Source organism: Pristiophorus japonicus, chromosome 23, assembly GCF_044704955.1.
Source record: "Pristiophorus japonicus isolate sPriJap1 chromosome 23, sPriJap1.hap1, whole genome shotgun sequence".
Classification (NCBI taxonomy): Eukaryota; Metazoa; Chordata; class Chondrichthyes; family Pristiophoridae; genus Pristiophorus; species Pristiophorus japonicus.
The window spans coordinates 35,739,362-35,751,604 of NC_091999.1; positions in this window are offsets into that span (position 1 = coordinate 35,739,362).

Here is a 12,243-nt window from a genome sequence, read left to right on the forward strand (position 1 = left end):
TGACATCCGAGCGCTATCACATGTCGATGAGGCCTCATGTACCCAGGTTCTTAAAAATATCCTTCCCTTTTTGAGCCAGGCATTAGACATTTTTACCGGGGCGAAGGTGCTCATCCACTTGGTCCCAGAGGTACGGCCCATTCACTACAAGCTGCGAGCGGTACCTCACATGATGATGGAGAGAGTGGAAATCGAGTTGGACAGGCTGCAACGCGAGGACATCATCTCCCCAGTGGAATTCAGTGAGTGGGCCAGCCCGATTGTTCCAAAGTGATGGCACGATCAGGATTTGTGGCGATTATAAAGTAACTATTAATTATTTCTCGCTACAGGACCAATACCCACTACCTAAGGCAGACTACCTATTTGCGACGCTGACAGGAGGCAAGGCGTTCACCAAGCTCGACCTGACTTCGGCCTACATGACGCAGGAGTTGGAGGAGTCTTCGAAGGGCCTCACCTGCATCAACACGCACAAGGGACTGTTCATCTCCAACAGATGCCCGTTTGGAATTCGGTTGGCTGCAGCGACCTTCCAGAGAAACATGGAGAGCCTACTCAAGTCAGTACCATGCACAGTGGTCTTTCAGGACGACATATTGGTCATGGGTCGGGACACTGTGGCGCACCTACAAACCTAGAGGGGGTCCTCCAGCGAATGGATCGCGTAGGGCTGCGGCTGAAGAGGTCGAAATGCGTTTTCATGACAACAGAAGTGGAGTTTCTGGGGAGAAAGATCGCGGCGGACGGCATTCGGCCCACAGACGCCAAGACAGAGGCGATCTGGAACGCGCCCAGGCCACAGAACATCATGGAGCTGAGGTCGTTCCTGGGACTTCTCAACTATTTTGGCAACTTCCTACCGGGTTAAGCACCCTCTTAGAGCCCCTACATGTGTTATTGCGTAAAGGTGAGAAATGGGTATGTGGGAAAAAAACAAGTAATTGCTTTTGAGAAAGCCAGAAACATTTTATGCTCCAACAAGCTGCTTGTATTGTATAACCTGTGTAAAAGACTTGTGCGAGCATGTGCTTTGGATCGATAATAATAGATCCAGATTCGGGATCTGGATGAATTTTAAATAAGAGACAAGACAAATGAAGTAAAGATAAAACACCATTTACTGAGAGAAAGGAAACATCATAGAGTTTACGAAGAAAAGGGAAGTATGATAAGATGCAACAAAGCTCACGGCCTTCGGCCCGTCGGGAACTCCGCAACGACGGCTGGTCTGGAGCCTTAGGGGTCCCGGCACCACTCGCGAATCACTGTTTAACGTGAAATTCAAAGAGCTACTGGACAGTTCCATTCCTTTATACTATTGAATAAACATGGGTGCATGTGGCTTATGGACAACTCCTAATCTGTAAGGCCCCAGCGGTTCTTCTACAAAGCATGAGGCCTCGAGGCGCTGATCGTCCCATAAACAAAATGGTGTGCGCATCAAGGTCTCTCTCTCTCTCTGGATCAACAATATTCTACGAGGCATGAAGCAGAATACACACTGTAATGTCGGAATATCATAATTAACCCGATGTGATTAACCCTATACAATACAATCCAATCTTGATATTTAGACATTCTAAGTAATATAATCGAGTTGAAAGCGTAGTGCATCAGTTACATATTGTGTATGCGCGAACAACGCCCACAATCTACATCAAAGAATACATACATATCAGAAATAACGCGATGAGTAAAACAACGATAGGATGTAGTAACAGCTTCAAAGCGGCAGATGTCTTTGGGGACCATCCGTAAAAGATATCCCACCAATGGTGTACCGTAAGGTCAGTGACAGTTGTCGCAACTCTGACCAAGGCGCCTTCACTGTAACTCATAGCAACTTGCAGAGTATGAAGAGTACACCCTCGTTTGCTCAATTCGTCAGTGACCTTTTGATTATCTTTTAGAAATTGAGCTTAACGAGTTAGGTCTACAGTGGGAGGAAGGTTAGTAATTGTCTTGCGTACGATCAGTGTTAGCTATCCGCCGCCCCATGCTGTGTTTGAGGATGGAAGTAGCACAGTCACAGATAACGAGACACAGAGGCTGGCCAGCACGAGTTGGTAAGTCGCCATTTTGGGCAGAATTCCTGTGGGAGGAATCATAATTATATTAATTCAGCCCCGTTTAGTCAATTTACCCTTGTCAACAGAGAGAGGAAAATCTTGACCGGTCAGGAGCACACAATAAGTGTTTCGTTCTCCTTTCACTAAGATTTCCCCTGCTTGTAAGCGTTTCTGGGGGTACTGCACCCACACTTTAACTCCTTCACAAACTGTGTCCTGAGTCTGATTTTCTTTTTCAATAGTAGGGACACTAACTTTGCCTAACATGTGGCTTATGGGAGTTCCCCCCAACAATGGTTGGTGATTCAGATTGCGCACTGCTTGTGGTAAGATCTTTAACCACCCTTGCAATGTGTTAGTGGGAGTTAATATTTTAATCTGTTGTTTAAGTAATCCATTCATGCATTCCATTAAACCTGCAGCTTGCGGAGAGTAAGGTTTGTGAAATTTCCAATAGATCACGTTGTCTACCGCCCACCGTTGCACTGTTTGACCTGTGAAGTGCGACCCATTATCGGACTGCACTTCTGCTGGCTCACTGTAGTATGTGATTAAATTCTCCAGTCCTTTAATTGTACTTGGTTGATTCGCTTTAGTCACTGGATAAGCGAACAAAAGTATAGAATAGGTATCAACAACAATGAGCAAATATTGAAACCGTTGTTGCAATGGTAAAGGTCCTACATAATCAACTTGCCATGTTTCTGCTGGTTGAGTCCCTCTCTTAATATGGCACCGTGTTGTCGTTGTAGGGGGAAATGCTTCACCTTTTGACAAATTTCGCAGGTGTTTATGATCTGATTAACACCGTCCGTAGTCAAATGTAACCCCCCCATTTCGTGCCCACTGTATCGTACCCTGAATGCCCAAATATCTAGATTTGTGGTGGACCCACTTGCCTAAGCCATATTCTTCCTCTTCCGCCTCTTTGACAGCCCGTACCCGGGCTATATTATCAACGGTGTTATTATATTTAGAGGTCTTTGAAGTATTTTTCATGTGAGTGTCCACATGATATACAGTTATTTTCATTTTCTGGGCTTTGGACCATATTTGTTCCCATAGGTACTTTCCCCACAAGTCTTTCCCAGTTATTTGCCAGTTATGTTCATGCCAGTTTCGCATTCAGCCCGCCATGCCATTGGCTACTGCCCATGCGTCAGTATATATGTGTACTTGTTGCTGTTCCTCTTCTAACGCAAGGACTACAGCTGCTCGTTCTGCTTGCTGGCTGGAGCCTCCCACGCCCTCATCATGCACAATTGTCTGGGTTTTTGTATTGAAGGCAGCGGCTCGCCATCGCCGAAAGCCATTTCGCCAGACCGCTGAGCCACCTGTGAACCAGGCATGGCTACGTTCTTCGGGTGTTAACTGTTCAAAAGACACGCCCCAGGGGATCGGTGACTCTTTGGTTAAACAGACAGACGACTGCGTAAGTTCACTCTCAACTGTTTGTGGGTATTCAGCCACATGTCATGTAGCCGGGTGATTCGTTCTTTCCCTTTACTTGCTCTCTCTGCGATATACCATTTCCAGCGCACTATGGATCTTTGCTTCACTCGCCCGACCTTGTGTGTCTCATTTTCTGAGAGAACCCAGGATAATATGGGTAGGTCTGGTCTTAAACTAACTTTGTCGTCCCCTGTCTTTCCTTCTGATTCTGTAAGGGCCCAATAACATGCTAATAATTGTTTCTCAAATGGAGTGTAACGAGCAGCAGCATCTGTCAATTTTCTAGACCATAACCCGAACGATATACGAGTGCCATGTTGAACCTGCCACAAACTTCATACTGCAGTATCATTGGTAACGGATACCTGGAGCTCGAAAGGCTGTCCAGGCACTCGTGGGGCTAGGGGTAAAGCTTGAGCTACGGCTTCTTTGGCTGCATGTTGTTCCTTTCCCCACTCGAAGTGGGCCTTTTTTCGTGTTACGGCATACAACGGTTTTAAAAGCATCGTGAGGTGAGGGTTGTGTCTCCTCCAGTAACTCAATAGTCCCACGAACCGTTGTGTCTCAGTTTTATTCGTGGAGGTGGCCATTTCTTGAATGTTATTCTTCACAGGCTCGGGTATGACGCGCTCACCCCGAGACCATTGGATCCCCAGAAACGGGACAAACTGGCTAGGGCCCTGCATGTTCTTCGGATTTGTCTCACAGCCCATATCTCGCATGTGTTGGACTAAAGTAGCTAGGGCTTCTGACACCACAGCCTCGGTGGGACCCCTTATTAGTACATCATCGATGTAGTGTGCCAGTGAGGCATTAGGAGCCAACGTGCACATGTCCAGGTCCCGGGCCACCAATCCTTGGCATAGGTTAGGGCTATCTCGGTAACCTTGAGGTAGGCCTTTAAACGTGTATTGTCTCCCTTCCCAAGTGAATGCAAACTGGTCCTGGGATTCTTTCGCTATTGGAATGGAGAAAAAGGCATTGGCCAGGTCGGTAACCGCATACCACTCCGCACCTTCTTGAGACAGCCGCTCTGTTATAGTTACTACATCTGGGACAGCAGTTGCCAGGAGAGGGGCACATTTGTTCAGTTGTCAGTAATCCGCAGTCATCCTCCAACTTTTGTCGGATTTCTGCACATGCCAAACAGGGCTATTGTAGGGGGACACCACATGTCTAATGATTCCTGCCTCCAAGAGCCCTTGTATGGTTTCCCCTATTTCTTTGTGTCCCCCAGGTATGCGGTACTGTTTCATAGTCACTATATGCGATGGCCATGGTATTACCACTGGTTCCTACTTTGCTTCCCTGCAATCTCAGTGATCGCCCATATCCCGAATGAGAATCGCCCAAACGAGGTGTTGTGTGTGATTCCCTTTAAAAGGTACATCCCAATAATATGTTCCTTTACTGCCGATATTAAGACCGTTACCCAGCGCGGAGGCCCATTTCCCAACGCCATTCTGATAGTTGTTCGGACAGCGGGCGTTTCTGCCCCTCCGAACCCATTAATCATCACACGGGTCCCTGTGTGTTTCCTAGGGTTTCCATGGATAATAGTAACTTCTGCCCCTGTGTCTAGTAAAGCAACATCTCTTTGTATGTTCGCCCCTGCCCCGCCACTGTATCGTAATCGGAATGTGTGGCCTCAGATCCCCGGGAACTTGGGTTGATGTGGTTCTAACGGGGAGTACTCCCGGATCCTGGCCACACCCCATTCGAGGGGATTACTAGCCTTCCACAGCTCTTCTACGCTGGGATATAGGCTAGTGGGAGGTGGTTTCTCCGCATCCGCAGACTTGTCGCTATCCGACTTAGTCTCCCTTACCTCCCTCCTTTTTCCCTTCCCTGTTCCCGGGACGCAGCGTTGCTTCCACATAGAATACATTGCTCCTGTTGGGATTCCATCAATTTTCTCCTTTGTGACACCTGCTTTCAGTAAAGCCGCGAACATGTCCCTCCGCAAAAATTTTTTTTTTCTTTCCTGACCCTATATCTTTCCCAGAGGTCGAACCTTGTCGCTGGTCCTGATCCCCCTCTACATTAGCCGTTCTCGACTCTCGCACACTATCTTCTACATCCTCTAACTGTCCTAACAACAGGAAAGCGTCCCCCACCCGCTGCCCTTGGGCTGGTCCCAATAATGCGAGTAGTGCACCCCTCATCATAGGAGGGCCACTCTTCATCAGCCTGTTCTGCATTAATGCCGTAAAGAGCTCCTGATCTGGCCCCCCATATTGTTGGTGATATATTCCTCCCTGTGTTGCCATGTTGCACAATTGTATTGCACCCTCTGCCACAGTACTCCAAGGTTTTACCTCCCCTTCCCAATCAACGGAGAGTGATATTTTTGCTGGACCCCTATAATAACCATGTCCCATAGCGACTTGTTCCCTGGACATTCCGTAGCATTGCTGTGATATAGTGGTCCGTAATCATAGTCCTCAGTTTTGTTAACTCTTCAGGGTTAAGTATTACGCCTGATGCTCCCTGATCCCAAATCCGGATTAGCCATTCTGACAATGATTTCCCGGGTTTTTTGCGAAATCGAGACCCTATTTCTTGTAACTCACTAGTGGTGAAGTCACGCACCCCTCTGGTGGTTACCAGCTGTTCCCCATCTTGCTGTTTCGCCTTATTTGTCATAAGGGGTCTAGCTTTCGTGCTCAGATCGTATGGGGGAGGGTTTTTAGTTCCCTCCCGTTCCCCCCTCTCCATCTGTTCACTCATATTCTGAGTCAGAGGAGTACCAGACGTCTCCTTCCCAATGAGCCGGATCCCAAGTGGGTCCAGCTACCAATGCACGTACCTTTGACCGATCTATCTGTAATTTCCATCGTCTGGCTTTTTAATAATTTTGTACTTTCACCAGATGGCATATTAAAGTTTCTGATTGTTCATTGAGCTTGACCACCCATTATTGTGCAGTGTGGACCGCTTCAGTGAGAGAAGAGTTTTGACTTTCAAAAACTTGAACAGCTGTTTTTATCTCTAGGTTTTCTGCCTCACTTTCCTTAAGTTGTTCACACATCGTCCTTAATGCTGTCAACAAAATCCATCCCATTTGTGGGGGGCTACTTTTCTCCTGTGGGACGCCCGCTTCCTCCAGGAGAGACAGTACCGCGTGGGGTACGGGTCTATCTTTGCTCTGTTCCAATAACTGCTTATCCCAATGTTGCAGGGGTGCAAACTGGGCTAGCACATTGGCAAGAGAGCCAAAACCCTCATCCCTCGTGCTCCACCCTGGTATTCTATACTTCTCTCCCGCAGGAGGAGACTGCTCCTTGTCTTTTCTCTTAAACATTTTACCAGATCCTGTTCGTGACGCCAACATTTTTTGGATCGATAATAATAGACCCAGGTTCGGGATCTGGATGAATGTTTAATAAGAGACAAGACAAATGAAGTAAAGATAAAACACCGTTTACTGAGGGAAAATAAACATAATACAGTTTAAGAAGAAAAGAGAAGTCTGATAAGATGCAACAAAGCTCACAGCCTTCGGACCATCGGGAACTCCGCAACGACGGCTTGTCTGGAGCCTTAGGGGTCCCGGCACCACTCGCGAATCACGGTCCAAGGTGAAGTTCAAAGAGCTACTGGACAGTTCCATTCCTTTATACTATTGAACAAACATGGGTGCATGTGGTTTATGGCCAACTCCAAATCAGTAAGGCCCCAGCTGTTCTTCCACAAAACATGAGACCTCGAGGCGCCGACCGTCCCATAAACAAGATGGTGTGTGCATCAAGGTCTCTCTCTCTCTCTCTCTCTCTCTGCATCAACAACATTCCACGAGGCATGAAGCAGAAACAAACTGTAAATGTCGAAATATCATAATTAACCCTATGTGATTAACCCTACACAATACAGGGGCCACAAGCCGCACCCCATGCACACGCTGATTGGTTGGAAGACTAACCGCCCACCCAGACCTCCAGCTCCACAACTGCTCTCCCTATTGGTCGGGAGCTGCCGTCAATCAGCCAGGCAGTGTGAGCTGAGCATGCGCGGTGGGTGAGACAGGGGGCAGAGATGGGTGGAGGGAGGGAGCGATTTAATAAAGGACGTGCATATTTGTACTGCAAAAATGGCCGCCATGCTCCAACCTTTTTCCATGATTGGTTCCTTTGGAAGATAAGCCACAGCCTGAGGTGTCACTCGAATGTGTAACTGAAACCACCCATCCCAACGTCTCATTTACTTTGCAAATTGTAACTTGATCCACTTTGACTTCCTGAAACAACAGAGGCAGAGCTCCCAGAAGACAGCGACTGCCAGCCAAAGTGTCTTGCCCCAGTCCCAGTGCATCCTTCCCAGTCGAAGTGCCTTACTCCAGTACCAGTATATGCCTCCCCAAGCCAAAGTGCCTTATCCAGTCCCAGTGCATTCCTCCCCCAGCCAAAGTGCCTTACCCCAGTCCCAGTATATGCCTCCCCAGGCGAAGAGCCTTACCCGAATATATGCCTCACCCAACCAAAGTGCCTTACCCCAGTCCCAGTATATGCCTCCCCCAATCAAAGTGCCTTACCCTAGTCGCAGTGCATGCTTCCCCCAGCCAACGTGCCTTACTCCAGTCGCAGTGGAAGTTTCCTCCAAACGAAGTGCCTTACCCCAGTCCCGGTGCATGCCTCCCCCAGCCGAAGTGCCTTACCCCAGTCCCAGTGCACGCCTCCACCAGCCGAAGTGACTTACGTCAGTCCCAGTGCAGGCCTCCCCCAGCCGGAGTGCCTTACACCAGTCCCAGTATATGCATCACCCAGCCAAAGTGCCTTACCGCAGTCCCAGTGCATGCATCTCCCAGCCGAAATGCCTTACCTCAGTCTCAGTGCATGCCCCCACCCCAGCTAAAGTGCCTTACCCCAGTCCCAGTGTACGCCTCCCCCAGCCAAATTGCCTTACCCCTGTCCCAGTGTACGCCTCCCCAAGCCGAAGTGCCTTACCCCAGTCCCAGTGCATGCCTCCCCCATCCGAAGTGCCTTACCCAAGTTTTATTTCTCTGCACCACATGCACAGAATGATTCTGGACCAGATGGGGCGGGGCTTGTCTCCGGTCAGTCGCAAAGTGCAGAACCAATAGTTCCCTGCGTTAATAAACCCCGGGCGGGACACGCAGCCCAAGCGCGGGCCCAGGCCCGAGAGACAACACTCGGCACCATCCGCTTCACATACACCCGGGCTCGTCCCCAATAACCGAATCACAGCCCGGTTCCAGGCCCAGTCAGTGAGCGTCCGGGGCAGCGGGCTCAGCGGCCGTCATCTTGGTCAGGTTTGGGGAGCGGGCTCAGTGGCCGCCATCTTGGTCAGAGCGGATCTCGCGGCGCATGCGCGGCCCTTTGGGCAGCGATAATGGATGGGCGGGGCTTCAGTCAGTTTGATTGGACACATGTTTGTGACCAGGTCAGTGGGCCCTGACAGGGAGCCTTGTTGTGCTGACTGTTGTCTGGTGACCCTGTGCCAGCCCGGCTCATCCTATTGGGCCAGCCCAAGCTCGGCCTATGGGTCCAGCCCGGCTCATCCTATTGGGCCAGCCCGGCTCACCCTATTGGGCCAGCCCGGCTCACCCTATTGGGCCAGCACGGGCGCACCCTATTGGGCCAGCCCGGGCTCACACTAATTGGGCAGACCCTTCTCACCCTATTGGGCCAGCGCGGATTCACACTATTGGGCCTGCATGGCCTCAACCTATGGGGCCAACATGGGCTCATCCTATTGGGCCAGCACAGACTCACCCTATTGGGCCAGCCTGGGCTCACCCGATTGAGCAAGCCTGGGCTCGCCATATTGAGCCAGCCCGGGCTCGCCCTATTGGACCAACCCGGCTCACCCTATTGGGCCAGCATGGGTTCACCCTATTGTGCCAGCATGTGCTCACCCTATTGGACCAGCCCGGGCTCACCCTATTCGGCCAGCTCGGGCTCACCATATTGGATCAGCATGGGCTCTCCCTATTGGGCCAGCCCGGCTCATCCTATTGGACCAGCACAGGCTCACCCTTTTGCGCCAGCACAGGCTCACCCTATTGGGGGCCATTCTCCGGGGTTGTGCTAATTTGGGCGTTTGTGTCAGGTTTCTAACCCGTGCTGTACCTGCCCTGGGAGAGTGAAAGTACTCTGCCGTGTACTGAAGTGTGACAATCTGTGACGGAATGGAGTCCTGTTTTTTAATAGAACCTGCCATGTGACTGTGAGAGACCATAATATTAGAGGAGACTGCATGGTGCACCTGGTCGTTGTGCCGTAATTCCGCCTCTGGGACCGATACAACAAGGCAGTGGTCGAGGTGTCTTTGCTCCGATGGGACACTGGGTGGCGCCTTGGGTCATTCACCAATGGGACTTGGGTTCAATCACATCCCAGACAGAACGGGTGAAACATACCTGTCAGGCAAATAAAACACAATGTGACAGGAAAAATGAAGCGGTGTACAGGAGCCATGGAGAAAATCCAAGTTACTTCAATTTGTCATTCCAGATTTATTAACAATTTCACAGAGAACAATTTACAGGGAAGTGTAAAAAAGTGAACACAAAGTGAATATAACTGAGCAATATATTGAGAACCGAACACAGGCGGATTGGCCTGTACTCTCTGGAGTTTAGAATAATGAGAGGTGATCTGATTGAAACATAAGATTCTGAGGGCGCTTGACAAGTTAAATGCTGAAGGTTTGTTTCCCGCGGCTGGACACTCTAGGACTAGGGAGCACTCTCTCAGGATAAAGGATCGGCCATTTAAGACGGAGATGAGGAGGAATTTCTTCACTCAGAGGGTTTTGAATGTTTGGAATTCCCTACCCCAGACGGCTGTGGATGCTGAGTCTCTAAATATATTCAAGGCTCAAATAGTTAGATTTTTGGACCCTAGGAGAAGCAAGGGATATGCTATCGGGCGGGAAAGTGGAGTTGAGGTCGATGTTCAGCCCTGATCTTATTGAATGATGGAGCAGACTCGAGGAGCCATAGGGCCTACTCCTGCTCCTATTTCTTATGTTCTTATGTCGGAGCTGCCAGCTATCTGTACAGTTGTGACAAACATCAGAGCGAGTGAACAGGGCTCAGCATAAAGGGAAGGGAACACTTGTGAATAAGAATGAGAAAAGTTATTTATTTACACATGAAATGTACAAAGCACAGTGAAACTCTCAGATACAGTTACATTACAGCAACAATTATCGCACACATTTCAAACAGAGAGACGGAAATCCCAGTTATATATTTCTCAGCGACTGATTCTGATCTAGTAACTGAGGCATTTTACTCTGAGAATCACCAAGAGGTCATATTTTATTTTTAGTGACAGAGAGATGATAAACAGATGAGGAACATCCACGGCGGCCGAAATTCAGACATCACTTGAGCTGTAAAAGAGGGATAAAAGAATGAAGCGGAATTTTAGTGGTCCGGGTCATTTATCTCAGGGTTTTTTTAATGAAACATCCAGAGATTTGTCAAACGGCTTCAGTCAGATGGAAGTGTGAGCGGATTGAATCTTCCCACCTTCACCAGAGTGACGGCAGCGCTGTAGGAAATGCTCAGGAAGAACAGGATGATGAATGTGGAAGCGGTTGTCCAGATATTGCCGCTCTCGTCCTCATAGTCTTCATTCCAGATGTGGTCTGAGGAATCTACGGGGATGTAGGGGAGGAAATATATTCAGATCATTTATTAATCCCGGGTATCATACTATTATTTTATATTCTCTTTTCTTTCCCTTAAGGTATTAGTTTGTTCTTTAATTGGACTTTCAATGTATATTTTGTGTTAAGTCAATTACTCTCAGCAATCTCTCACAGTTCCTCACTCCACTGCCGCTCTTCCTTTATGATCCCCCTGTAGTCCGTTTTGGAAAATATGATAGTGTTTCTTCCATGTCAGAGGCTAATTGATTTTGGATGACTTTGCTACGATCTATCCTTCGGGAATAATACGATGAAACATCGAGGAAGGTTTACAGCAGGATATCGATTATTTTTCCGCTAGGTTAAGGTAGTTACTTAGTTGGAGGCTGCCAAGGAGTCTATGTAAGAGATCAGTTGTGAGTTGTACCTTGTTTTTTTTATTTGTTACGGCAATGCTCTGAACATAAATAACGTGTCAGTTTGCAACAACTACATTGATCCAGTGTATGTGTAAGGCCAGAATAGTGAAATGTGATATATTATGGTATCAGGAATTATTTATTCAGGCCAAGCGTTGGATACTTTATCCGTCCAAAAACTGTATCTTAGTTCTACATTCTTCTATAGCCTGACGTTTTTGTTTGTGCTCTTTAGTGTCTATATCACTGTATGACTATCTCTTGTTTTGGATTAGTCCGTGTTTGTGTTTCCCTGTGAGGGTGTTGATCTGTGGGGTTGTGCGTATGTATAGTTGTAAGATTGTGTATGTGTGTGGAAATATTTGTTTATGTTTTGTTTAAGAACGCGTGTGTTTATATGTAAGTGTGTGTGTTTATATTTAATTATGAGTGTGCGATTTGGTGTAGGTGAGTGTGTGTACTTTTATGTGTAAACATGTTCATATCTAAGGGTTTGTGTGTGTGTGTGTATATGTGTGTGTGTGCGTGTGCAAATGTGTTCATGTGTGTGCTTATGTGTAAGTGTATGTGTATCCTTGTGTATATGTATGTTTATGTGTATGTTTCCCTGTAAGTGTATGTGTAAGGTTATGTCTAAGCGTTTGTTTATGTTGAGGTGTAAATGTGTGTGTGTGAGTTTT